This window comes from Equus asinus, chromosome 15 (assembly GCF_041296235.1).
Source record: "Equus asinus isolate D_3611 breed Donkey chromosome 15, EquAss-T2T_v2, whole genome shotgun sequence".
Taxonomy (NCBI): domain Eukaryota; kingdom Metazoa; phylum Chordata; class Mammalia; order Perissodactyla; family Equidae; genus Equus; species Equus asinus.
In genome coordinates this window covers 754,193-774,396 of record NC_091804.1, presented here as the reverse complement: position 1 = coordinate 774,396, position 20,204 = coordinate 754,193, and the positions used below count along the sequence as shown (strand labels likewise).

Genomic DNA, 20,204 nt, shown 5'->3' with positions numbered 1-20,204 from the left:
GTGGGGGAGTCAGTTACATGAGCTTGCTAGACAGTAAACAACTTAAGTCCTTGCCTTCCCCATTAAGAGTTTCCAGAGATAAGGCCATCGCCCCATTCTCTTGGCTCAGAGAGGGAGGCATGGAGATTTCCTTCACGAATGCAACTGTCTCTCATCAAAGGGCAAGCAAATTCCGCTCCTCGGAGCCTGCTTCTCATCTGAAGTTTTAAAATTAACCAGCCTAAAATCCTCATCACTTTCCATGAATTCTTTTTTATTTTTTAATTATTTATTTATTAATTATTATTATTACTATTATTTTTGGTGAGGAAGATTGGCACTGGGCTAACATCTCTTGCCAATCCTCCTCTTTTTGCTTGAGGAAGGTTGTTGCTGAGGTAGCATCCGTGCCCATCTTCCTCTATTTTGTGTGTGGGACGCCGCTGCAGCACGGCTTGATGAGTGGTGTATACCTCCATGCCTGGGATCTGAACCCGTGAACCCCAGGCCTCTGAAGTGGAGTGTGCGAACTTAACCACTATGCCACTGGGCTGGCCCTTTAGCGCTAACAGCAGTCGGCTGAGCTGGGGCATGCCGTTATCCCCATCCCGCAAACTGGTGCTGAGACTGGCTGTGCTCAGGGTCACGGATGTGGCACTGAGGCGTGCGCTGGAGTCTGGACAGGCTCTGCAGATTCCGGGCCTCCCGGCACATGGGGTTCCCAGTGCCTCATCAACCACATTATTTCTGTATCTTAAAAAGAAAAATGAGTTTTCAGGGCTGCTAAGAAGCTGTGACTTACATGATCTTCCTAGACATGTGAGGTGAGGGGTGACTGGAGAATTGTCAACCCAAATTCCATTTGTAAGCAAGAGTCTCAGTGGCTTCCTGAGTCACCCTTTGCCTTCTGTGGGCTTTGTGCTTGCGTCTGCCTGTGGAAATAACAGTTTTAAAAGACGAGTCTGATGCTGGGATTGGGTCTGTAACAAACCCTAATCCCCACCAGTTCCTGTGTGGAGGGATGGTGGACTGGATCTCCTAGGAGTGCCATTCACCCCGGGAGCCTGTGGGGTCTCCCTCAGGGTCACAAATGGCAACAAACCATAAATAGAAGAATGGCATCAAGTAACAGAATGAAATAATCACTGATTTGGAGCTTAGTTTCAAGGGCACAGGAATTTTGTAAATAGTTATAAATTATTTAAAAATCACCAAGGCAGTCTGCTTAGTTTTGGCAGGAGGCAGGTTGTCACACCCCCCAGGGAGAGCTCATTGTATTCAGATACTTGCCCTGTCCTCAGGGGGCCTGAGGAGGGAAGCGCTGGGACTGCCCGTCCACCTGGCCTCTGGGCGTGTTTGTGGAGGTGGACAAAACCCGGCCAAAGTGGGCAGCATCCCCACTGCCCCGGCTTGGGAGACAGCAGGAACTGCAACAGATGAGACTCCTCCCCGCACCTCGGGCGATGCGTGCACCCCAGTGAGTAGAGAATGAAACTGAGAGCTCATTGTCCCGGTGACAGCAGGGAGGGTGGAGCCTTCTGCCCCAGGGAGCTGTTTTCTAAGGGCTCCCTGCAGCTTGGCCAGTTAGCTCCCTGGGTCCAGGGGACTGTTTCTGTGGTTGGGCTTCTTCGAGGTCACTGCTCTCCCGGGACCCAAATGATGGGAAGTGACAGGCGAGTTTGTCCCCCTGCCCGCTTCTTGACCAGAAACATAGATGCCCAATTTCTGAATCCCACAGTCTGCGCCCGTGGCCTGTTCTCACTGCTGGTAGCTCTCCTCAGAACACTGCCTCACAGGGCTGTGTGTAGGGGCCCTGCATAATTCAAACTTAGGCAGGCGCTGCTCTGTGGCAAAAGAATGGAAAATAGTTGGTAGTTCACATTGCTGCATGGCATTAAAATTAAGCCATTCTTGATACATTTTAAAATCTCTTTGAATTTTCATTATTTCGGATTTTACGCATAAAACAAGAGTTTGGTATTTATAGCTTTTACTACTTAAAATTATCGTAATTCAGATTCTCATAAAAGGTGACTACTGTGCTGTAGATGCCATCTTAACTAAGTGATCAAAGTTAACAGGAGATATCACGTGCCTCCTGATAAGAGGTACAGAGAAGGACACCACTGCACCCGGGTGTCCCTTCATAATCTGGATCTCAGTATGTGAAGACAGCAGGCAAATTCCATTTGTGCAACATTCTACAAAATAACTGGCCTCCATACTCTTCACACATTTCAAGGTCAAGAAGCACAAAGAAAGGGGCTGGCCCAGTGGGGCAGCAGTTAAGTTTGCACGTTCTGCTTTGGTGGCCTGGGGTTCGCTGGTTCGGATTCCAGGTGCGGACATGGCACTGCCTGGCAAGCCATGCTGTGTTAGGCGTCCCACATATAAAGTAGAGGAGGATGGGCACAGATCTTAGCTCAGGGCCAGCCTTCCTCAGCAAAAAGAGGAGGATTGGCAGCAGATGTTAGCTCAGGGCTAATCTTCCTCAAAAAAAAAAAAGTTACAAAAACAAATGTCCACCCTGTATTCACTGCACTCTAAGTACCCACTATCAATAAAAAGCTTACTGGCTTTTATTTATTATAAAATGCATCTTTTTTACATCTTGTCATATGTCTGAAATTGGGATGCATCTTAAAATCGTTGCTGTCTTAGCACTGTGTTAGATTTTGACAGCAGTTTTTCTTAGTCATTTCTCTTAGAATCAGTAGCATCTTGGATTTGATGAAATATGGTATTTTCTCTGTGTTGTCTGAAGAGGTGGGAAAAAAGAAGACAGTCCTTCTGGTAGCTTCATATGTAAAGTTTTTTCAGTCTGTCGTGCTGACATCTACACTCCAGGCCAGATACCTATCTGCCTCTGCCATTTCCACCTCCATCCCTCATAGGTATTTCCAATTCGACATATTCCAGACTGGAAGACATAGTTCTGTCTTCACTTCTACCAACCTGAAGTGCTCTTCCTCTGTGTTCCTTGCCTCAGGGAGTGGAAGCCTGATTTTTAGCCAGTGATGGCTCCAGAATGTCCTTATGGGACGAGCATAGGGAATGTCCAGGTGTGCATGAAGAAGATTGGGTGGGTATGAGGCCCTCACCCAGTCTTGCCTCTGTATGGATGGTTTTTAGGACTGTCTATTTCTTGAAGTGTCTCTGGGCTCCAGATATCTGTGCCTAATCTTCCTTGTTTGTCAAGTGAGAATGGTTTTCCCAAATCCATTAAGATAACGGACAAGACAACTTAAGGTACCATAAAACTCTGATGTTCTCTGACTTAAAATAGGAGAGCTTTAAAAAAAAAATTTATGCTAGAATCATTCAAATAGCCAGTTCCCTTTAAGCAGACAACTCTGAGCTCATGTTCCAATGAAGGACAGGTGTGTGACCAGGCTCCTCTGCTTCCTGACTCTCAGCACTTCCTCCCAGATTTCTTTTGTCGACGAAAATAATCCATAACCAGTCTATAAATGAAAATTTGGGTGAGTTTATTCTGAGCTTAAATCTGAGGATTATAACCCAGGAGAGTCTTTCCACAAAGGAACAGAGCACTCCAAAGAAGTGGGGGTATACAGGGTGGTTATATACCCTCAAAGAGTATGTTTCACATAGGACTCAAGTGTCCCTTTTACAATAGTCACGAGGCTGCTCTGTCAGCACAGCGATTGATGGAAACAGGAGATAGGCCTGCTGTCTCGGTGAACCCAGCAGGCTGGCAGGTCTGTTGCCTCGAGCTGGGCGGTCACAGATGAGCACTGCAGTCAGTTCTCAGCCTAAAGAAAGATGCTTAATCCTTTTTTTTTTTTTTTAATTAAGATTTTATTTTTTTCCTCTTTTTCCCCAAAGCCCCCCGGTACGTAGTTGTATATTCTTAGTTGTGGGTCCTTCTAGTTGTGACATGTGGGACGCTGCCTCAGCGTGGTTTGATGAGCAGTGCCATGTCTGCGCCCAGGATTCGAACTGACGAATCACTGTGCCGCCTGCAGCGGAGCACTCGAACTTAACCACTCGGCCACGGGGCCAGCCCCAAGATGCTTAATCTTTAAGGAGATGCCAACATTGGGAGGGAGAGGGAAGTTGCACCTTTATCTCAAAATGTCTAAGCAGATATACAATGCATGCTCAATGGCCACAGTCAGGCCCTTTTGGAAAAACAAAGTCAGGCTGAATTAGGTTTATACCAAATGGCTTCCTCATATACTCCAATATATCCTATTGCTTGCCATTTTTATTTGTCACTTTCCTGTGATGGGTTCAGTTCCGGGATGGGTCAGGGTGGGGTTGATTTTTAGCCTGAATGCTTGCAGGGACCACCAGGAACAGGTGTGTTTTATAGAACTTGCAGTGGCTGATGCTTCTGGGCTCCTCTCCTCCCTGGGGCCACCACTCACTGCCACGTTGGAAAACTTTTGTGGCAGTGCATCAAGTCTCGTTAGATCTTGAGCCCCAGATGTGGCAGACGTGGAAATGGTTCCATCCTAAGTCTTTAGTCCCACTGGACTCAGGGAAAGCTTTGCGTTAGCCCAGGATTGTAACATTTTAGTTTATTTTGTTTGGCATGGACTTCAGTAGCAACTGCAATAGCAAAATACAGTGATTTCCTGGTGTCCTGGTTTCTTGAGCTTGTGTTGTTTGTGTTGTTTGTGTTGACACTGACCTTCACAGTGGGCTCATTCTTTAGAAGTAGAAACTCAAAATATTCAGTTCTTTGTTGGATTCTGTGGACTTTTAAATATGTGTAGAGAGCAAAGAAGATGCACAGTGTGTGTGCACCTTCAGGCGGCTCGTCACATGGCTGGGGTTTCAGTTGGAAGTTCGGATAGTACTGAGAAGGGAGTGAAGTGTTCTTACAGTTTTCTGATTAGATTTTATAGGCTGTGTGGTTTTATTCTCTTATTTTCTTGATAGCCAACATGAAACAAGAAAGGTTACACCCTGGTTCTGGTGAAGAGAAAGTGCCTCAGTGTTTCGTAACAGATGAACAGAAATGGCTTGGGACATGGAATGGTTGGCTGAAGTATTGCTTTTTAATTTTGGGGACTATTCAAGTTAATGTTCTTTCTATATAATTAGGTTTACTCATAGAAAATTCTGGCATAACAGCAGGACTTTCTCGTGTGGTTTGGAGCTGGAAGAGACATTTTCCCATATATTCTGGATTTGGGATTCCTGCACCCTTTCATAGAAAAGCTTTTCTTTTTAATGTTTAAAACTACATTGTATGTTCACATGCTGTTGGTAGGCATGAGGCAAGATGTAGAGGTTGGTAGTTACAACTCTAGAGTTAGACCTCAGTATGTGTCACTTACCAGCTCTGGGACTTTGAGCAAATTACTTCTCTGTGTCTCAATGTCCTTGCCTTTAATACGGAGATGGTAATAGTGCCTCCTTTACACGGCTAAATTCCTGAGTGCCTAGGAATGTGTCCAGTGTGTGATGAGTGCTCGAGAAATACTAGTTTTGTCTTATCAAGAGATTGTTCAGTACAAGCAAGCACCCCACTGGCAGGTGAGAGGTGGAGACGTTTACTTGTGGCTCTGAGTATCCACAGGGAGGAGAGACCTCAGGACCTGCACGCCTGGGAGTGGAGTGTTAGGAAAATCTTCCAGGGCCCTTTTTATTTTTCTCCTTCAACCTTTAAAATCACTTGACTAAAAATAAAAATAAATTGCAATGATTGTCCTGCAAAAAGAAAGTACTCAGAACAGCAAAATATGCGAATACTTCAAAAAATTATAAACTTAGGTAAATTACAGGAAAGGAATATATTAACCAAGACCTTATCACAACCCTGCAGGTTCTGTCCTCATTTCCTTCAGTGTGTACACCTGTATTTTGTGAAGTTGAAACTTGTGCGTGTGCTAGACTTTTGCTTTGTTCCACTAATTTCAGTATTTTTTTTAAATAAAGTGTTTCTGTGTTGATGAGGTTTATGTGTTTGTCAGTTTTCATTACTGTTGAAAATAGAGACCATGTTATGCTGAGGTGTTTCCCTTTTGTTAGGCTTTTGATTTTTTTCTGAGCAATCAGGGGCTTTTAATAGCATTCTGTGAATTTCAGCCTCCCTGTTTCTTTTCTCTCTGGATAAATGCATACACCTTCCTTCGTTCCTTGAGTCCTGTCCCTGCCTCCTCACGTTGCTAGTGGCGTGAGTGCACACAGGGGTCTCTGATCAGAACTTCTTTGCTGGCTCCCCCTGTGGAGGGTGCTGGAGGGTCTGTGTGCCCAACCCTTGACCCCAGCGTGCCAGACAGATGGAATCTATCTCAACTGTGCCCTGCTGTGAAAAACTTTATTTTTATTTGGGTTTCTTTAGTGATTAGCAAGACTGTGTCCATTAAACATTTGCTTATTTTTTATGATGAAAAGTAAGATGATGCCCTTAGGCCGTCAGCCTCTCTTCCTGGATATCTTGACAGCATTGTTCTTCCAGAAGTGAGAACACTGGAGCAAGCAGCAGCAGCTCCTTCTGCAGAACTTCTGGTCTGTGCTTGCTAATGATATGTGAATAGGGAGCTTTCACGGTGACATGCTATTTTAAGAGCAGTCATCATTTTTTTCAGGGTAGTGATAGCCACTTGCCCAGGATCTCAAACATTTTAGAAAAGAAAAAAAAAAGTTAGTGTTTATGTGAATTCTCTTCTGGAATTTTCTAGCCTCAATAGAGAATCAAATGCCCCAGCTAGCCAACTTCTGGAGCTCCCGGTGGCTCTCTGACCAATAATAGCATTTTTCTGATGACAAGGGATATGGGGGCTCACACTCAAGTGTGGGAGTTGTCCAGCAGCGTTCAGTCAAGAGTCTCTGCTCTGCCTGCCTCCCTGCTTGCTCCAGCACGAGCTCTCAGAGAGAGGAATCCAGCTTACTAGTCCTCACTGCCCTGTTTGTCTCTCTCAAGATGTATCTGCACCCACATGCCTCCTCGTTCCTTCACATTGGCCTCCCTGGGGGAGGTGACCCACCCACCTGCACTTAATGGGGGGATCCTGTCCTCACGTTCCTGAGACTGCAGGGACTGCGGCCTGGGCTGCTGCTTCGGGATGAAGGAAACTGCAGCTTCGTGGACCAGCATTCCACACCAGTGCTGCTCGGAGGGAGTGAGGCTGAGACCCTTGGGGAAGTTAATCATCCCAGATCCTCAGAGGTAAAGTTAAATTATTTTCTTTAATAAAACTAGGTATAAACGCCTTAGTGTCTATATACCTGCAGCAAGATAGTTACTGAAATTCAATCTGTGTTTTACTCTGTTTTTCCCATTCCAGGATGGCAGGCAGATCTTGGTGTTCTCTTGCCTCCAGAGAGGTTTCTCTTACGGGGCTAAAGGCAGAACTTGGTGGAAGATGACCTCCCTCCCTTTAAAAAAAAAATTGCATACACTAAAATTGAGTTTTGCATGTGTGTACAGTTCTAAGAGTCTTAACATGCTTCTAGATTTGTGTAACTGTCACCACAATGAGAATACAGAAAAGTGTCATCATCCAAAGAACACTGCTGCCCTTTTGTACCCTGACTCCTGCCACCACTGATCTGTTCTCTGACCCTGTAGTTTTGCATTTTTCCATAATGTCAAATAAATGGAATCTTACAGCCTGTATCCTTTCCAAACTGGCTTCCTTCTCTCAGTATTTATATTGTTGCGTGTATTAATAACTTTTTCCTTTTTATTTATGAGTAGAATTCCAAATTCACCTGTTGGAGGACATTAGGATTGTTTCTAGTTTTTGACAATTATGAATACAGCTGCTAGAAACATTTGTATACAGGTTTTGTGTGAACACGTTTTCCTTTTTCCTAGGGCAAACACTATGATGTGAGATTCTTGGGTCATATGCTAAGTCTATGCCTAATTTGTTAAGAAACTCTTTTCTTTCCAAAGTGGCTCTACCATTTTGCATTTCCACCAGCAATGTATGAGGGTTTCATTTGCTCTCCTTGCCAGCTCTGGGTATTGGGATTAAAAATTTTTTTTTTTTAATTTTAGCTATTCTTTTGTATAAAGAAATTATTTATTTTTCCTCTTCTCTCCAAAGCCCCCCAGTACGTAGTTGTATATTTTAGTTGTATGTCCTTCTAGTTGTGGCACGTGGGACGAACCCGTGAACCCCAGGCCACCGAAGCAGAGCGCGCAAACCCAACCACTTGGCCATGGGGCCGGCCCTAATTTTACCTATCCTAATAGATGTGTAGTGAAATCTCATTGCAGTTTTAATTTTCATGATGTTGAGCATCTTTTTATGTGCTTATTTGCCACCCATATATCTTCTTTGGAAGTGTGTCTGTTCCAGTCTTTTGAAGTTTTTTTAAAACAAATGCGGTTGTTTTCTGTTTAGTGTTTTGTGGATTTTTGGTGAGGAAGATCAACCTTGAGCTAATATCTGTTGCCAGTCTTCCTCTTTTTTTCCTTGAGGAAGATTAGCCCTGAGCTAACATCCATGCCAGTCTTCCTCTATGTTGTATGTGGGTCACCCACCACAGCATGGCGTGATGAGTGGTGTAGGTCCGTGCCCTGGATCTGAACCCCAGAACCTGGGCTGCTGAAGCTGAGGACACTGAACTTAACCACTATACCACAGAACCGGCCTCCTAACTGTTTAGTTTTAATAGTTCTTTGTACATTCTCTTTGCAAGTCCTTTATTGGATATGTGGTTTGCAAGATTTTCCCAGTCTTTGGCTTGTCTTTTCCTTCTTTGACCAGTATCCTTCATACAGTGAAAGGTTTTTTTTTCTCTGCTTTTTCCTCCCCAAGTCCCCCCAGCATATAGTTGCATATTTTAGTTGTGGGTCCCTCTAGTTGTGGCATGTGGGACTCTGCCTCAGCATGGCCTGACGAGTGGTGCTATGTCCGCACCCAGGATCCGAACCAGCGAAACCCTGGGCCACCGAAGAGGAGCACGTGAACCCAGCCACTCGGCTGTGGGGCTGGCCCCCAGTGAAAGGTTTTAATTTTGCTGAAATCCTATGTGTCTTGTATGGATTTTAGTTTTTGTGTCTCATCTAAGAACTCATCTAACTTCAAGTCATCAAGATATCCCCCTATGTTTTCTTCTAAAAGTATTATAGTTTTATGGGTGGTTTTTTTCCTGAGGAGGATCAGCCCTGAGCTAACATCTGTTACCAATCTTCCTTTTCCTTTTGCTTGAGGAAGATGAGCCCTGAGCTGACAGCTGTGCCAGTCTTCATCCACTTCACCTGTGGGTCACTACCACAGCATGGCCAGTGAGCGGCATAGCTCTGTGCCTGTGATCCAAACCCACGAATCTGGGCTGCCAAAGCAGAGCCTTACTCAACCACTATGCCACAGGGTCGGTCCCTAGTTTTATGTTTTGTATTTAAATCGATGATAAATTTTGAGTTAATTTTTGTGTAAGATGTGAGGTTTAGGTTGAGATCTTTTTCTTTTTCTGTGTATTGATGTTTGATTGTTCTAACACCATTTGTTGAAAAGAATATTCCTTTTTTTGTTTTTGGTAAAGAAGATTGGCTCTGAGCTAACATCTGTTGCCAATCTTCCTCTTTTTTTTTTTGTATGTGGGATGCCGCCACAGTGTGGCTTGATGAGCAGTGTGTAGGTCTGTGCCTGGGGTCCAAACCAGTGAACCCCAGGCTGTTGAAGCAGAGCACGTGAACTTAACTACTATGCCACTGGGCCAGCCCCGGAAAGACTATTCTTACTCTATTGAATTGCTTTTGCATCTTTGTCAAACATTTTTTTTTTTAAGAATTTTTTTTCTTCTGCTTTTTTTCCCCAAATCTCCCCAGTACGTAGTTGTATATTTTAGTTGTGGGTCCTTCTAGTTGTGGCATGTGGGATCCCGGCTCAGTGTGGCCTGACAAGCGGTGCCATGTCCGCGCCCAGGATCCAAACCAGCGAAACCCCAGGCCACCGAAGGGGAGCGCATGAACTTAACCACTCGGCCATGGGGCCAGCCCCAAGCCCTAGCATCTTAATCATAGGTATTTTAAACTCCCAGTCTGATAATTGCAAACTCTTTGCCATATCTGAGTGGGGTCTCATGCTTGCTTTGTGTCAGACTACGCTTTTTTCTTGCCTTTAGCATGCCTTGTAATTTTTTGTTGAAAGTCAGACTTGATGTAGGAACTAAAGTAAATGGACCTTCAGTGTGAGGCTTCATGTTTACGTGGCTAGGAGTTAGGTTGTGTTTGATGTTTGCTGTAGTTGTAGATGTCAAAGACTTCCGATCCTTTGAGCATCCTTTTTTGCCTCCCTATTGTCTTGGAGTTTCCACAGAAACTGCACCTCAAATGGAGCCTGCATCTTACAGGTCTCTCAGTTTTTTTTTTTTTTTTAAGATTTTATTTTTTCCTTTTTCTCCCCAAAGCCCCCCGGTACATAGTTATGTATTCTTCGTTGTGGGTTCTTCTAGTTGTGGCATGTGGGATGCTGCCTCAGCATGGTCTGACGAGCAGTGCCATGTCCGCGCCCAGGATTCGAACCAATGAAACACTGGGCCGCCTGCAGCGGAGCTTGTGAACTTAACCACTCGGCCACGGGGCCAGCCCCACAGCTCTCTCAGTTTTAATCCACTGTTACACTGCAGCCCTGTGGATGTGGTGGTGAGGTACCGAGTGAGGAAAACATTCGAGAATCCTGAGTCAGTCTCAGTTTTTTGTGTGTCTGCAGTCCTGGACTTTGCCCTTCAGAAGAATTTCTTAGCCTTTCCTTCTTTTTTCTTCCCTTTGTGAGAAGGATAGAGGAGGCTCGGCTTGCAGAGTTGCCCTTCCCCAGGTCAGGTGATGCTCTGGTGAAGTAGTTTCCCTGGGGGAAGTCCTTTGTTAGGGGAGGTTTTCAAAATGGTTGCTTTTCTCTAATTGCTGTATTAAAATGGTTAGTTTTCCTCTCCCCTGTCTAACGCTTGAGGGATTTGTTTCTCCAGTCTTTGCGTAAGAACCAAGTGGGGCCCCTGGAGGTAAAACTGTTGAAGCGTGTTCCTCCCTGCCTCCTGAGCTCCAGGAGTTGTAAACCCTCCAATTGTCAGTTACCATTTACTGTTTGTACCAGTTGTTGGCTTCAGCTTCTGCTGCAGGAGGTGGTGGTTCCCTGTACTCACCTGTCTGCCTCTCCACTTAGGGGGCAGCGGTTTTCCTTGTGATTGCATTATTTGATGGATCTGAAAAAAAGTTGTTGGTTTTCATTTTGTTCAGCTTTTTTCTTGAGGAGAGGACTGGAATGACTCCTTTCCAAGGTCTTTGCATGTTGGAACAAACAGGAAGTTAGTTCTGTCAGTTTTTGCTTCATGTATTTTGTTGGTCTATTATTAGGTTCATTGGCATTTAGAATTATTATTTCTTCTTGGTGAATGGACTTTTAAAATCATGATTTAGGGGCTGGCCCCGTGACCGAGTGGTTAAGTTCGCGTGCTCCGCTCCAGGCGGCACAGTGATTCGTTGGTTCGAATCCTAGGCGCAGGCATGGCACTGCTCATCAAACCACGCTGAGGCAGCGTCCCACATGCCACAAATAGAAGGACCCACAACGAAGAATATACAACCATGTACCGGGGGGCTTTGGGGAGAAAAAGGAAAAAATAAAATCTTAAAAAAAAAAAATTATCTTTGGTAATTTTCATTACTCCAAAGTCTACTTCTGATATTAATATAGCCACTCCACATTTTAAAAAATTATTATTTGGTTTATTTTTCTCATACTTCTATTTATATTTGAAGTGGATTTCTTGATGATAGCATATATTTGGGTCATTTTTTTTAAAAAAAAATTAAACTGTAGCCCCTGTTTTTTAATTGATATATTTAGACCACTTACATTTAATGTAACTATCAATATGCTTGGATATAGGTCTATCATTTTATCATTTATTTCTCTTTGTTCCTGTGTTTTTATTTCTTTCTCTTTCCTGGATTCCTTGAATATTTCTTAGTATTCCACTTTACCCAGTCTTCAGAGGTTCTGGCTGTGTGTCTTTGTATAGTTATTCTAGCAGTCACTGTAGGGATTATAGTATTCATATTTAAATTTTCTCTGTCTACTTGGAAATAAGATTGTGCCACTTCCAGTGGAATGTAGAAACCATGCCACCACGTAGGCTCCTTTACCTGTGTGTTACATCTTTCTACGCTGAAAACTGCTTCAGTGTTACCAGTTTTGCTTTCTGCTATCATAGTGTTTGAAAGAACTCAAGAGAAGAAAAATATCTCTTATATTTACATAACCATTTGCCATTTCTGTTGCTCCTCCTTTATTCCTGAAATTCCAGTTTTCCTCTTGGCATTATTTCCCTTCTATCTGAAGAATTTTCTTTAGCGTTTCTTTTAGAGCGGGTCTGTTGGTGACATATTTTCTTAGTTGTTGTTTGCCCTTTTTTTGCCTTCATTCCTGAGAAAGATTTTTCTGCTACTGTTCCGAGCTCCGGGCCAGCTGCTCCCGTCCCCATCTACTGTTCTAGGGCTCCAGTTTCCTTGAGGGGTCACGTTAGGGGAGAGGAGACATTAAGTGCTGTGGAAGGGGCATTCTCCATGAGAGAGATCCCTGAAGACTAGAACAGGTACAGGGGGCTGTAGTTCCCGGAGAAAAAGTGCCGGGGTCCAGCCTCGGCAGAGTCCAGGTTCCCGCGGGAGAGACGGCGTCGGCGAAAAACGAGGGAGGGGAAATAAAGAGGACGTGAGACTTGGGTTGGTGTTAGCAAGTCCCACTTTACTGTGCACAAGTGTCGTTTATATATTTTTTGGGATTAGTACAGAAATAGTTCTACAAATATTCTCAGAGAGATGAGGAAGTAAAAAACGAGCACAAGAATATTTATTAGCATTCCATTCTATATAGCATAAGGTTAATGATCGTCTTCTCCGCAATTAACTAGTGTTTGTTGTCTCTAAGCTAAAGGAAATAGGTACCTAGGCGGGGTGGAAGCATTCCTTTGTCTTTTAGATTGTAGAGCTAACAGTCCCTTAAGCACACTGCCGGAGAAAGTATCACTTTGTTAGTAAAGTAAAGGGCTGAAAAGCTAAGCTAAACTATATATCTTCAAGAATAAAAAAGAGAAATAAGTATACACATAACTTTGATAGAAAGCATGCATATAATTCAGAAAATATCAGGGGTGTCGGCTGGCCATTCTTCACCGAGGGGCATCCCTGCAACCCTCGGCCCTTCTACTCATCAATTAATTATTATTTATTGCTTTTAGGAGAAAACCTCTATAACATTTTAACAGAAAGCAGATGGTGAAGAATAATATATAGATACTTCTTGATCATCCAATTAACCAACAAACTTAGAAGGACGATGCATATATATATTTAGACAAAGAACTGGAGGGAGAAGGAAACATTAACCAGATGGAGGCCATAAACCTAATTCGACATCTTATCTGGGCAGGATTCCTTTCTGCTTGTCTCAAATGGGACTGTGTGCTCCTCCATTAATTAACTGAAAAATATCTTGAAAGTTACCTGCAGGTGGTCACATTCTCTTACTATATCTAATTTTCCCAGGAGGTAGTGCCTCCCAAGCAGCCACCCAAAGGAGTGAAAACTGGAGGTTAAGAAAGGAAAAGGAATGAAGGGCAATTAGAAGCAGCACAGGTTTCAGAACTATGTGAGGGGCTGGCCAGTTATTCTTCACCAAGGGGTGACCCTGCACCCCTCAGCGTTAATCGGCTGGACCCTGTCAAACAGCCGATCAAATGATGTAGCCGCGGCTCCCAGCAAAAAAGAGGTCCAGTCCCTTGAAGATGCTGGGGAAGAATAGATTCTTGGAGGGGGAGATTAACAGCCGATGGAACACCCAGGGATGCCATGCCGCAGACCTCGGCTCAGCAAAAATTCCTGTGCCCATTTTGGCCACCTGACTGCCAGGGTCTCAGCTAGTGACTTAAGACGAAACAATTTGATCATTTACAAATTTTAGGTTCCTTTCGCTAGAGGACGTTATCCATGTGGGAGTGAGGGTTAGTGAATCTCCCCCTTTATAACCTTGCTTTCCTGTTATAGGAAACGGGAGTGTCAGACCAACTTCTGTCAATTCTACAGGCATTGATTAAACGACATTTAAGAGCAGTCAGCAAAAAACGGTATATGCAGCCTGTTCTATGACCTCTGTGGAGTTCAGACTTTCATCTTTTCTCATAATCAGACCACCACTTTGCACAAAAGCACCGCTGAGGAATGATGCCATAACTTTCCTGAGGCTGGGTCATGTTATAATTGTCATCAAGCAGCAGAAATTCTCTAGCTGATGGCTGGCATAGGGCGTTTAGGAATCAAGCTACTGACCTCTTGGATTCTGGTCCTCCATAGGGAAAGCATGGCTCTAATGTAAATCTGCATATCTGGAAACTTATAATTTCGCCAATGAGAATCCCATTATAGCATTATTAGCCAATCAGCAGCCTGCTAATTTTACCAATAAATACCCATTTCTGACTTTTACTATGCCGTCAAGATTTTTTAGCATCTGCCTTGAGAATGGGTTTCCCAATTAGAAACCAAGCCAGCCACCCCAGCCTGTCGTTTCCTGGTACAAATCTATTTCCGTCTGTTTGCAGCTGAATCTAACTAGCCCACATGTCTGAACCGATCTGTGATAATCAAGTAGATCGAAGAGGAGAAGGGCCTCCCCAAATGTTCTAACCTTTGCACAACCTAGAGTGAGGATGGGGGAATCCTAGTAACACAGAGATGGACTTGCCTGCCTTTCCAGTGGGATGGAGCCCAGGGTCAGGTTTAACTTAGTTAAAAAACTAGCATTTTTCACGTACTTAAGATTGTGGAAGAGATTTCGTATCCATTGTACAACTTTGCAGTCAAAATATACTTACAATTTAAGTACCAATGAAACTACAAAACTGTTAGAATTAATAGCATTAGTGTAATGTAATAGTGTTTTCTGCCAGAACAAAATCTCCACAGCGCAGGGTAAGTCTTTCCTGATTGCAGTGGTATTGGTGTTCTGGGTTTGGCGTGTTTTTGCCGCCACCGCTGGGTGCCTCCACCACCACCCCTCCACCACCATGTGCCATGTGGTGCTTACGTCTCCCACCTCTGTTCTCTGTGGCCTATGGCAAACCCTTCACATGGGTGGCCGTGATGTCACTTGATGTTCAAAGGGTGTGATTGATGAATTAAGTTTGCCTCTGGCCTTTCCTTATTAGCCATGAGACTAAAATAGAGCTGTTTGGTGCTAACTTATTCATTACCGAAATGCTAACACTAGCACTGAATTTTTGAGGCAGAACTCGGTTGAAAGGTGATTACGGATCGAAATAGTAATCTCCCTTCACATAGAACAACACTGTGATGCCTGAGAACGTGGAGACTCGGGTTTGCGTCCCACCTTTGTGTCGATGGGTGAGAGAGAGCAAGGAGTCAGCGTAATTGCTGCCAGGGCTGGGGAATCTCCAGGGTGTTCAGTCACTGTTAAATTGTTTCGCATACACTTTATAAAGTGGGTGCACTGGAGTTGCCTGTGTTTTGGCCACAGGACATAAACCGCACACATTAGGCAGCTCTTTCATATCCTGGACCCGTTGTAGGTCGCTGAGCCTGGACGAGTGCAGTCTGAGAAGTGTGCTTCTCGTCTCTGTCCTTGCTGCTCCTCCCTCAGTATCTGCCTTTGTCTCCCTGACTCAGTGGCCCTGTGTCTTCTTGGAATTTTTGCCCCCATCTCCTGTGACTGAGCAAAGCCCTCTCGTTAGCCATGTGTGTCCATGGTCCCCAGCGACACTGGAGCAGTGTGTGCCAGCTTTTCCAAAAGCCTCAGATACTTCTCTTGGATAGTATGGAATTAAATTTTTTTTTTTTCTCTCTCTCATTAAGGGAATTTCAGGCTTTAGAAAGCAGGCAGGGAAATACGTGGGGGGCAGGGGGAGGAGTTGGTCAGGGTCTCCCTGAAATAATTTGAGGCCAATTTGGCTGGTTCTGAAGGCACGTTGTTTAGCTCCTTCAGGACGGCAGTGACACATCCTTCCAGAGGTTTCCTCTTGTATATAAGCATGGGTATGCAGACCCATGAGGACACCTTCATACCTGCAGAAAGGTCACCTCCCTGAGGCTTTCCCAGTCCACCCTATTTAAAATTGCAAGCCGTCTCCCCAGCCCCCAGCTTTATTTCTCTCCATGCCACTTCCATCTAGGATGTAATTTGCAGATTGATTGTATCTATTTGTCTATGCCCAATAGAACGTAAGCGCAATAGATGTTGCTGATTTTGTTTATTGTAGAATCTAAAGGGCCTGGAATGGTGGGAGGCACAAAGTGGGTACTCAGTACATGTTTGATGAATGAATGACTACTGTTTTGAAACTTGGTTTTCTTTCTCTCTTTTTAAAAGTAAACTCTCCCTGATCTCCAGCTGTGGCATGTGTAGATGCACCAGGTTTCTCCTTCCTTTTAATGAAGTCCCTGTGGTCTCAGGCTAATCCTGATCTTGCTTCTGCTTCCACAGCCAAGCAGAGAGCAAGATATTACCTGTGGATGGTTTGATGGGAGTGAACGTGCTCTGGGGCCCTGCTTCCTTGGGGCGGAGGAGCACAGAGCCTCTGATGTGGCTTTGCTCACATGAGCAAGGATCTCTGGGTGTGCAGATGCCTCCTGACACTGGCCTTGTCCTTTCAGGTCTCATGCAGGTCATTACGTGATAATCACTTATATCGAACAAGATTGTGCAAGTCTGTTTTTGAGGAAGATTAGCCCTGAGCTAACATCTGCTGCCAACCCTCCTCTTTTTTGCTGAGAAAGACTGGCCCTGAGCTAACATCCGTGCTCATCCTCTATTTTATATGTGGGATGCCTGGCACAGTGTGGCTCGACACGCGTGCGTAGGTCCGCACCTGGTCTGAACCCCTGGCCACCAAAGCAGAAGTGTGAACTTAACTGCTGCACCATCGGGCTGGCCCCTGTGCAAGTCTTTTGAACAGATAGAACCTTGCAGGCAATTGCTGAAAAATAACAGTGTTACAAAACGCATAAAACCCTGGAGAATATCATGAAGCTTTGGCCGCAAAACAAGCTTTTGGGAAAAGCAGAAGAGGCAAGCTTTTGTCTTGCCTCTGCTGCTTGATATTAGGAGATGAACAAATGACTCTCCAGGTGTCTGCTGCTGTGTGTGTGAAGTGGGGACTCAGGCCACCTCCACTTTTTACCGCGTCGCTTGCAGCGCTCGGAAAACACCTATGCTTGGATGCTCTGTGCCTTTGGCTGGCGCATGTGGTGGCTCTATGCGCAATTCTGAAGGGACCAGCATCCTCACCAGTAACCGCTCTAGTTCTAGGTTCTGGTTCTGGTTCTGGTGCTAGGGAGTAGAGAATTTAAAAATCCGAGAGTAAAGAGTAAGATGTGCTTTGGGGGAAGTGGAATCGTTTTGAATGAGTGTCCGTGCGTGGGAAAGTTTGTTAAAAAGAAAAAAGGCGTCAGTGCAAATTATCTTGGTCAAGTTCTTTAAGAAGACTTCTGAAAGATTGTTAGAAGTTCCAAGGAGATAAAAAAGTATTATTAAATGAATGCTTAACTACTAATTATTATACTCAGCATATTTATTTTTAGACAAGGTGGTCAGTGGTGTTAGATCATCTGTGTCTTTATTGATTCTTTTTTTTGTATCTATAGTCCTGTGCCACATAATGATGTTTTGGTTAATGATGGACCACATATAAGATGGTGGTCCCATAAGATTATAATGGAGCCGGGGCTGGCCCGCTGGCACAGTGGTTAAGTGCGCATGTTCCACTTCAGCAGCCTGGGGTTCGCCAGTTCGCATCCCGGGTGTGGATATGGCACCGCTTGGCAAGCCATGCTGTGGTAGGTGTCCCACATATAAAGTAGAGGAAGGTGGGCACAGATGTTAGCTCAGGGCCAGCCTTCCTCAGCAAAAAGAAGAGGATTGGCAGCAGTTAGCTCAGGGCTAATCTTCCTCAAAAAAAAAAAAAGGTTATAATGGAGCCAAAAAATTCCTATTGCTGAGTGACAATGTGGCCATCGTAATATTGTAGCCCAGCGCATCACTCGTGTTTGTAGTGATCCTGGTGTAAACAAACCTACTGCACTGCCAGTTGTATAAAAGTATAGCACATACAAATATATCTGGTACATAATACTTGATAATGATAATAAATGATTTTGTTACTGGTTTATATAACTATACTATAGTTTTTTATCATTTTAGAGTGTACTCTCTGTACTTCTAAAAAGAAAAATAAAACAATATGCCCTGTCACACCAGCAGCAGACTCATACATCTCGTGTTTACCTCATCTCTTGATTGCATAATTTCTCTTGTGCTTGATTTAATCTCCTGTTGTTTTGTTCATCACAGCCCCTAAGCATACAAAAATATACTGCTAATGTTGCCAGTAAGAGGTCATGTTGAGTGATTGACGTGGAAATGAAATTAAAAGTGAATAGAGGGGCCGGGCAGGTGGTATAGTCGTTAAGTTCCCCCGCTCCACTTTGGCAGCCTGGGGTTCTCAGGTTCAGATCCTGGCATGGACCTAAGCACCGCTTGTCAAACCATGCTGTGGCAGCGTCCCACATTAAATAGAGGAAGATTGGCACAGGTGTTAGCTCAGGGCCAGTCTTCCTCACACACAAAAAAGGGAGGTGAATAGGGCTATAAAGATGTAAAGTCAGTGATGGCTATTGCTCAGCAGTCAGGCATGTCCCATTCCACCATAGCTTGATCTTGCAGAGAGGAACACAGTGACAGAAGCTGTTAAAGGAGGCTCTGTTGCTTCATTCAAGGCAAGGAGATTAACAAAAATTTGAAAACATCCTATGTCAGACATGGAGCAACTTCTAATGCTCTGGATTGAAGATAAGACACAGAAGCATGTCCCTCTCAGCACCATGATGATCACAGCCAAAGCCAAAAGTTTGTTTGCGATGTTGAAAGAAAAAGCTGGACCTGACCGTGATGTTGAATTTACTGCTAGCTCTGGGTTGTTTAAATGATTCATTATTCCTTACACATTGTGAAAGTGAGTGGTGAGTCTGCGGGTGCTGATGTGAAGGCAGCTGAGTAATTTTTGGAAACTCTAGATAATCTGATCCTGGAGAGAAATTACTTGCTAAAGCAAATTTCAACATGGATGGGAAGCTCCCTATTCTGGAAACAGGTGGTGCCTGAAAGGACTTTCATCCATCAGGAGGCCAAGGCAGTGCCAGGTTTCAAGGCTTTTAAGGACAGACTAACAGTCTTGCTTGGGGACAGTGTAGCAGGCCACAAATTGAAACCCTTTGTGATCTGGCACAGTGAGAACCCCAGGGCCTTCAAGCATATCAATAAGCACACACTGCCAGTGTACCACAGGAGCAATAAGAAGTCACGGTTGACTCTGCTCCTCTTTGAAGACACCCTCCTGAGTGGCTATGCCAGCAAAATGGAGAAGTGCTGTTTGGAGAATAACATACCTTTTAAGATTTTGTTTATTATTGTTAATGTTCCTGGACATCTTCCTTTTATTGGTGATCCTCATCCCAATATCAAAGTGGTGTTTCTCCCTCCAAACACCACCTCTTTAATCCAACCTCTGGATCAAAGAGTTGGAGCAGCTTTTAAGGCCTCCGACCTGAGGAGGACCTTTGCTCAGGCTGTTGCTGCAACTGAGGAGGACGCTGAGAAGACACTGGTGCAATTCTGGAAGGGTTACAGCATCTCTGACTCATCAGGAACCTTGCCTGGGCTTGGGGTGTTGTCACCAAGGAGTGTATGAGTGGCATCTGGAAGAAGACACTCAGGAGGTTTGTCCGTGACTTCAAAGATTTGCCAAGGATGAGGAGGCTGCAAAAATAAACAAGGCTGTGGTTGACATGACAAGCAGAATTAACCTGGATGTGACTGAGGATGACACTGAGGAGCTCCTAGAGGTGGTTCCTGGGGAATCAACTAACAAGTTGTCAGAACTGGAAGAGGAACGCATAGCTGAAGAAGAGAAAAGGAAAAAGGAAACTGCAGGAGAAGAAATAGAAGAAAAACCCCCAAGACAATTCGCAGTGAAGATTTAGCAGAAGCCTTTGCAGACCTCAGCAAGCTCCTTAAACAGTTTGAAAACATGGACCTCAGCACTGAAAGGTTTTCATTAATAAGTTTTCATTAATGTTTATGGTGCATTATCTGTTTACAAGCAAATCTGTGATGAAAAAAAGAAACAAAGCAAGCCACCAAGGACATATTTCTGAAGGGAGTGATCCCTCCTCAAGAAGAGCCTCAGGCAGGTCCTTCAGGAGACCTTCCAGAAGAAGGCATTGTTATCTT

The 20,204-nt window shown here is 44.3% G+C and overlaps 1 protein-coding gene across 14 annotated transcripts in view; it reads left to right on the top strand.

Annotated features, from left to right (window-relative positions):
- Nucleotides 1-20,204, top strand: part of NINL (ninein like) — a 137,110-nt gene that overhangs the window by 5,730 nt on the left and 111,176 nt on the right. For 3 of the 14 annotated variants that reach the window (XM_044748236.2, XM_070485451.1, XM_070485452.1), the window contains exon 2: nt 6,878-7,123. The exons of the other annotated variants lie outside the window; for them this stretch is intronic. The gene's annotated coding sequence lies outside the window, so the exon portion shown is untranslated. The remainder of the gene's footprint in view (nt 1-6,877; nt 7,124-20,204) is intronic. 14 annotated transcript variants of the gene reach the window in all.